An 8,939-nucleotide genomic window follows, 5' to 3' on the forward strand; every position below is an offset into this window, starting at 1 on the left:
TTCTTGCTGGGCTTCGGCTCACGGGTGCTACGTGGTGCAGGTAAAGGAAAAAGAAAGTTGGACCATCCTTGAGTTGAAGAGCTTAGGTGAAGATGTGTACCTATGCATCTGTTCGACCACCAAGGCCGAGATTTGAAGAGGAACTAGGGTTAAACCCTGTTTTGCTGCCTAGATCAGCTGGCTGTAAATATTTTCTTATAAAAGACCTTTAAATTATATTTTTGGGATCCCAATGTATATAATAAACGTTATATCTTAACCAAAAATTTTAATCCCTAAACCGCTAATCATACTTAGTTACACGATTTTGGCTAAATAACCCAATTAGCAAGTTTAGCACTGTTTACAAGGCATACCGTAACGGTCCCAGGAGTTTAGGGCGTTACATTTAAGGATCTAAAGTTTTTCTTCAAGATCAAGGTTGAGGTATAGTTAAGTTTTGATTGTGTTTGAGTTTTAGAATTATTAGTTTATGTTTTAATAATGGTATTATGTTTATGAAATAAGGTTTTAAGTGGGGTTAGCATATAATGGACTCAAGTATAGGTTCTATGCACCACACTCAAGGTAAGGGAAATTAGGTAGTTTAGTTTACACCCTAGTTTGTGGTATGTATGACCCTAACGTTTCAGGTACAAAAAAAGAAGATAAGTGTGGTTGGACCTAAGGTGTTCAGAAATGTATGACGGACCTAAGTGATGTCTGGTAAGCTCGGTTATAAAAATTGTATGACGGACTTATGTCTGGGGCTTAATTGTCACCTCTGTATAAGCACTTATCTTTTTCTTATACCTGTCTTGTTATTATAACCTATGACTATGACCTATGACCTAGGATATATTTTGATCTTGTATGATTAGTATAAATTAGCATTGTTATGAACTCTTGTATGAACTGATGGCATGATTATTATGACTATGTGATTATATGATTTGTTATTTATGATGTGTTTATGGTTATTGTTATGACTGCAAAATATAATTTATGATCTAGATTATATGTGATTTTTTTTTTTAGTATGACAGTGATATATGACAGATTATGACTTTGGTTTCTGTTATGAATATAGTATTGCATGTGAAATTATTTGTTGTGAGTTTATGATTGATTTCTGTATGAATTTCTGTGTATTTTCCTTACCGGACTTAGAAGCTCATTCCTTTCTTTTATTTTTGCAGAATAAGTTAACATTAGATGACCGGTGGCGAGCGGATTCCCAATAACAAGACTAGTGTGAATATGTGGGGGCCGTATAGCCGCGTGTTATTTTCTTAGGAAATTATGAACTTTACGATTTAATGTTGCCTAATTTTAAATTTATTTTATTGTAAAGACTATTATTTATTTTTCCTAAACCCGAGTTATATTCATTTTAAATTATCAATAAAGAAGGCAACATTTTTTTTACGATTTTTTACATTAATTTTTCAACATCTTTATTTTCTACAATTATAGTCAATATTTAGGTTGTTACATCATAAGTCATAGGTCATAAGTCATAATAATAACCATAGGCCATAGGTCATAATAACAAGACAGATATAATAAAAAGATAAGTGCTTATACAGAGGTGACAATTAAGCCCCGGACATAAGTCTGTCATACAAGTTTGGCAACTAAGCCTATCGGACATAAGTCCATCATACATCATTAGAAACCTTAGGTCCAGCCACACTTACCCCTTTATTGTACCTAAAATGTTAGGTCATACAAAACATAAACTATGTCATTGACTAAACTACCTAATTTTCCTTACATTGAGTGTGATGCACAAGAACTATACTTGAGTCATTTATATGCTAAACCCGCTTAAAACCCTATTTCATAAACATAATACCTTTATTAAAACATGAGCTAATAGATCCAAAACACAAACACAATCAAAAGTTAACTATACCTCAACCTTGATCTTGAAGAAAAACCCTAGATCCTTAAATGCTTGCTTGTAGGGTTTTGACAATAAGAAAGATAGCCTTGGTCGTGTGGCCTCTTTGAGTACTAGGGTTTCAAAGATATGAAGAGGTGATGGTGATGATGACTTCGGCCTTAGGGTTTGTGTTTTGATGGTGGTGCACGACAATAATTGGGAGAGAGAGAGAGAGAGTGTGTGCGTGAGGGTCTCAAGAAGAGCAAGAATGAATGAAAAAATGAGAAGAAATAGGCTCTATTTATAGGCTCTCAAAAATCTTAATTTCATTCTAACTATAATCCAAATTTAAATTTAAATAAAATAGAATCCTAACTTCTATAGAAAATATCTCTACATTTATAGGCTCAAGGGGGTTACATGGGTCTATGGGCCTTAATTACAATTAAGATCAGGTATCAAGGTAATAAAAGGAAATATAATGAATATAATTATTACAAGATTATGTATCTAAAAGGAAGTAAATAGAAGCATTCGACCAGACTGGTCGCACCTAAACGCAAGATCTGATGAAGCAATAATCATCTGGTCGATAGGCGAACAGCATCCTTTCACTTCAGAACTGCCACGTGCCAACCACGTGTAAGGAATTATTGCCACGTCATCAGGAGCTATTTTTGGGTAAACATTTGCCCCCCAAGTTTATTTTACTGCAACCAACATAAAGTAATCTTAAGAGACCGACCCTTCGTGTGCCCCATCAAATCTGTCAGAGTCGTCCACGCCTTCTCAAAAAAGGCAACTAATCATGTCTTTTCGGTTTCCCAAAAGTAGTTTGACGGCTAGTATACTTCCTCATGCCTTGAAGAGTCACCATGTATGATTACCTCGGTAACTGCTCCTTGACTGATAAAAATAACTCTCCATAACCAATTTTCACCTTTTATGTTTTACCTTTAACCTCAAGAAAACCGAAGAACAAGGTGCAAAACCTCCAGAAACTCAGACGATTCTTAACGATTCACGAAGCTCCTGCCCAGCTAAATCAATTTAGCGTCTCAGAACTCTACTCCATATTTTATACAGGTACTTTTCTTAAACTTTTCAATCGTTGATATGTCATGCAATATCTGTTTTACCTCTATTTTTTATTCCTGAGTTTCTGAGTATTTTTTTTCTTAAAAAATTTGTTTCGGGGTAAAAGGGCACGTAAACGTGAGCTTGAAATAATACTTGGTAGGGGTTAAGGATCAGTTAGTAGTTAGGATCATGAATTTATGGCGTAAAATAGAAGGAAAAATTTGATTTTTAAGCTTGTATAAAAACTGGGTTTTTCCCGCCCATTCAGCGTCGAAAAAGTTTTTCCTGAAAACTTTTTACTTTTGCTTTTTGATCCATTTTCCAAATTGTTCGTATATAACTTAGTGTTTTTACTAGAATGTTGTTGGTCGTATAAAAGCCTAACTTTTATACGCGAGCAACGTTAGCTCAGCTTTTTCACAGCTCTTGATATTTTGGGCCGTAAGTTCTCATCTCCCCCTTCTCTGTTCGCAGATTTTCATTCCGTGGGGAGGTGAGAGGTCAATCGACGACAACCTACTTGCTCAGCTGCTCGAGGACGAAGAACAACCGTCACATTCTGAGGATTCCTTTTTCCCATACCCCTTTAAACAGACCCTCGACCTGTCCATCAAACATGGGTAGAGTAAAATCCACCACCCAGAAAAAGAAACCACCCAACCCTCAAGCAACCAACCCTCAAGCAAATCAACCGGCTCCTCGGGCTGAAAGTCCTTCGACCAGCGGTCGAGCTGAAAATACCCCTGAGCCAAGAATCCAACACAAACCAAAACTTGAGACGTCCTCCGACCAGATGTCGAGTGGTACTTTGCACCCCCTAACAATATCACTGCAAACCAATTACCTCAGGAAGTACGGTCTTCCTAGGGTAACTTTATTCAAACCCACCATTGACCAGCAGGCAAACCTGCCTAGCGGTGCCTTCAGCGCCTGGTCGAGATACCACATCGAGGCAGGACCAATCTTGCCTCTCCATCCTTTTTTCCAAGGAGTGGGAAATTATTTTGGGGTCACTCCCTTTCAAATAACTCCAAATGGGTATAGAACGCTTTCTGCCCTCTATATCCTCTATAGCCATAAAAAGTGGCTTGTCCCCACGCCACATGAGATCAACTACTTGTTTGATCTCAAATTCAACCCCAATCAGAACAGCTAGGGGTTTTTTTATTTCTGTCACCAAGAATCGACTCACGTTTTCCTGAGTGAAACCTCCTACAAATCCAACGTAGGAAAGTACTTCCAGGAGTACTTTTTAACCACAGACCTGGTCGCCAACAACCTAGCCTTCACTGAAGGAGGTAAATTATCTATTCACTGGTCGCTTAAATTCCTTTTAGCTTTCCCATGTGCTTATTATAACCTTTATGTCGTTCAAGTCCATGGTTACGACCAGCTCCCACTCCAGAGATGGAGATACGAGCGACCCTTTTGGCCAGCATGACCGACGTAGAGAAAAGTATCAAACAACTGGTCACAGAGGCCAATTTGAGGCTGGTCGGCCTTCTGGCACCTCCCCAGGATGTGAGGGAATCCACAGCGGGGAGTGCCACTGGTGGAGATATCTCGAATCAACAACAAGATGTGTCATAACCCCCGATGGGAGGGTAACAAGCGTGATCATTAATGAACCATCCGGCGCCCCGTGACCTGCTGCTGCTTCGGTCCCTTTGGGGAAGGGCAAGAAGAAGGCCACCGGGCCTATTCTTGAATCATCGAACGAGAATGATACTAATTTTTTGCTTTTAGATAGTCTGTCTATTCTCTGTCACCTATTTGACGGAGACAACAACTTTAAATACACACCTACTTTAAATTCAGACTTCTTCAGGCCAGAGAGTGAGTATACCAGTAGTAAAGTAAATAGTGTAGCGACCAGTAATTATAGCTCGGGTATTATACTTTTAATTTATTGGCCCTTGTTTCCTAAACTTAGCAAGCTCCTTTTATTATATTGCCTGGCTGTTCGTTTGTTTCTCCTTTGCAGACATGCCTGTTGACCGAGCCTTTGACTTGTACGCAAAATCGGCGAGCAAGAAAAAGTCTAGCCAGCGCCAGCCTGGGGAAGGTTGCAGCAACCCTTCTGCGAGGAGGACTCGAACAAAAGACCCTCTTGCGCCAACTCCCACAAAGGAGACAACTCCTCCACCAGCTCCTGCCAAAGAGAAATCTCTGCCGATTCCTGTGAATCAAGATCCCCTAGCTCTAGTCGAACAGACTCCTCCACCAGCTTCCGCCGACCTCACTCCTCCAGCTTCCACTGACCAGACGCCAGCTGGTCGCCAAGAAGAAGCCTTGAGAGAATATCTCACGAGCGTGGTGCTCAATTTATCCAAGGATAGGCTGACCAGAATAACAAAGCACCATCGCAGGCGAGAGGCAATCCAAGAGACTGGCTCCATGGAGATTGATCAGGTCTTCAACAGCGCACTGAACGAAGTGCTTGCTGTAAGTTGCCGTTTTTACCGCACTTTACTAATTTTCTTCGTCAATTTACTCCTACTAACAACTTTATCTTTTTCTGATCGTAGGGAGTTCTTACCATGAGTTCCAGCTGGCAGAGCTCGAGGACACTGACTGCCCAATTTGAGAAAAAACTCAACGACCAGCTTGGCACAGCCAAGACCCAATATGCTGAGCAGCTTAAGGCTATCGAAGCTAAACATGCCGAGCAACTCAAGGAGGTTGAAGCAAAACATTCCAAGGCACTAAAGGTGATTGAGGCAACACACACCGAGGCACAGCAAACAACTGCGGCCAAACTTGCCTCCCTAGAATATGAGTTGAAAAAGAAAGAAGCAAGCATTGCCAAGATCACCACCTCTAAAGAGAAGTACAAAGAGGCCTCGCTTATGAATTATTGGGAAGCCCACAAGCTGAAAGCGGAGCTGGAGGTGAGCCGTAAGGAGACTGCCGCCCTGGAGGAGGCAAACGCCCGCAACCTTGAACACTACGAGAGGGCAGCGTTCGAATGCTTCTATATGTTCTAGAAGTGCATTCCAAATGCCAACTTTTTGTATGTACCAGATCATATAAGGGAGGCAGAGCTGGCGAGGTGTGCTGCTTGGTTTTTTAGAAGAAAATACTCAAGGGTCTCCTGAGATCTCTCTTGCAACAGACATGTAGAGCGCCCGGGAAGACGCTGGAGTTACTGTCGACCAGCAGCAACAAGAATCACCGCAGGATCCTCCAGCCGCCTCATAAGTCTATCTATTTTTTTCTTTTATTTTTGAGATACACGACCTACGGGTCATGATGTAAAGACAATTTTTAACTTTTATTGCTGCATGGGCAGCTTTTTTCCTTTTAACAAACAATTATATCCGAGCAGTGACTACTCGCGGTGTAAAAGGATTCATTTTTTATATTATAAGTTTGCATTTTATTTTATTATGACATATGTTCGCATGACCGAACTTAGCATAGTACTTTGGATTGATTTAACAAAATAACAAAATTTTGAAAAATACTCTAAGTACCCTAGAATGCTTTCACTTATTTTGCTCGTGTGTTTACATACCTTTTGATATGGTTTGCTTTCTAGATGCCTTATATGCCCCCTAAGTGATTGAGGAGCTTTAGGTCCTCGGTCACTTGCCTTGACTAGGACCTGTTCAAACATTTCAGCTCGGAATAAATACTTGTAAAAATTAAAATATAGCGAAACAACACACTTAATAAGCAAATACTTGTAATAAATACAATAGCTGGCAAGATTGACTGGCTGCGCACAGTCCCTTTTATTTCTCGTAATAAATGGACAAATCGTGTCTGTACGAGTGATCAATAAAATGTTCTTACACTTATAAGCGAGCAGTCATAAAAATGACTAACTCTTGTTCATAAACTTGTAAAAAGTAAAATTAATATAAGTCAATTCTTTAAGAAGAATTGTTTATTGATAATACTTGCGCAAGTGCTCTCCATTCCGACAGTGAGGAATGAGATCTCCATTTAAGCGAGCAATTTTATAAGTGCCTGGATGGAGGACTTCTTCGATTTGGTATGGTCCTTCCCAATTAGGTCCGAGTACTCCAGCGGCTTTTTCACGGGTATAAAGGAAAACTCTTCATAGCACAAGATCTCCCACGTTAAATTTCCTTTCACACACTTTAGAATTGAAATACCGGGCAACCTTTTGCTGGTAGGCTGCCACTCAGAGCTAGGCTTGCTCGCGCTTCTCATCGATCAAATCTAGAGATTCCATCAATAACTAGCTATTAGAGCCTCGATCGCATGTCATCCTCTGATGTGATGGCAGATCTAATTCAACAAGTAACATAGCCTCATATCCATAAGCCAAGGAAAATGGAGTGTGGTATGTTGCTCTTTGATGGGATGTTCTGTACGATCAGAGGACTTCAGGCAACTGCTCTGACCATGCCCCATTTGCTTCCTCAAGCCTTTTCTTCAGCGTATCCTTTAGCGTTTTATTGACTACCTCGACTTGTCTGTTTGCCTGAGGGTGAGCAACTGAAGAAAATCTCTTGATAATTCCATACCGCTCGCAAAAATCCGTAAACAGATCACTATCGAACTGCGTGTCATTGTCTGAGACAATTTTTCTTGGCAATACATAGCGACACACTATGTTTTTTACCACAATGTCCAGCACTTTCTTGGTCGTTATGGTTGCAAGTGGCTCAGCTTCGGCCCACTTTGTGAAGTAATCAACAGGCACCACGAAGTACTTGACACCGCCTTTCCCTGTGGGCAAAGATTCAATTAGGTCTATACCACATACTGCGAATGGCCATGGACTTTGCATCTGTTTTAGCTCATTAGGGGTTGCTCGTGGAATTTTGGAGAATCTTCATTCATTGGTTGTCAGAAGTATCCTTGTCTTAAAATCTTCTTTGATAAACTTTACCCCCCAGCATGGTCTCCACAAAAGCCTTCATGGACCTCTCTCGTTAATTCTTTGGCTTTCTCTTTTGAAATACACTTGAGGAGTGGCATTGAGTAGCCCCTTCGGTATAGGATTCCGTCGACCAAGATGAACCTAGCAGTCTGCCGCTGAAGAGTCCTGACTTTTTTTCTGTTCATAGGCAACACGTCGTGTGTCAGGTACTCAATGAAAGGTGCCATCCATATATCTACTGCCTGAATCACCAGAGAGGTTTCTTCCACTTGGATGCTTGGTGCGAGCAGCCGTTCAACAGGTACAATATTCAGGGTGTACTCGCTAATTTGTCCAAAGCATCGGCGTTTGAATTCTGGTCGCGAGGAACTTGCTGGAGGGTATACTTCTCAAACTAGGCCAACAAATCTTTTGCTTTATTCAGGTAGGCAACCATCTTTAGACCTCGAGCCTGATATTATCCAATGATTTTATTAGCCACCAACTGAGAGTCACTGTAGAATTCAAGTGAATTTATGTGCATGTCTCTGGCTAACCGCAATCCTGCAAGCAATGCCTCATACTCGGCTTCGTTGTTAGAAGTAGTGAAGTCGAATCTGATTGCACAGTGAAATTGATGCCCTTTAGGCGTTATCAAAATCACTCTGGCTCCAGCGTGATGTTCGTTAAACGAACCGTCCGTGAACAATTTCCATGAGGGAGCTTGGCTTTGAGGTTCAAGCACTTCTATCTGTTCGCTGTCTGGTAGCCCAATGAGCTCTGCAATGAAGTCGGCTAGCGCTTGTCCTTTTACTGCTGCTCGTGGTAAGTAATAGATATCAAACTGCCCAAGTTCAACCGCCCATTTCAATAATCGGCCAGCGGCTTCTGGCTTCTGCAGAACTTGCCGTAGAGGTTGGTCGGTTAAAACTGTGATTAGGTGAGCTTGGAAGTACGATCGCAGCTTTCTGAAGCCTAAAATCAAGCGGTAGGCTAATTTTTTGATAGACGGATATCGCAGTTCTGCTCCTATTAGTCTTTTGCTCACATAATATACGGCCTTTTGCACATTCTCCTCCTCTCTTACTAGAACAGCACTAGCAGCATACTTTGTGATCGCCAAGTAGATGAACAAAGTTTCTTTATCAACCGGCT

The sequence above is a fragment of the Humulus lupulus genome, chromosome 1, assembly GCF_963169125.1.
Source record: "Humulus lupulus chromosome 1, drHumLupu1.1, whole genome shotgun sequence".
NCBI classification, from domain to species: Eukaryota; Viridiplantae; Streptophyta; class Magnoliopsida; order Rosales; family Cannabaceae; genus Humulus; species Humulus lupulus.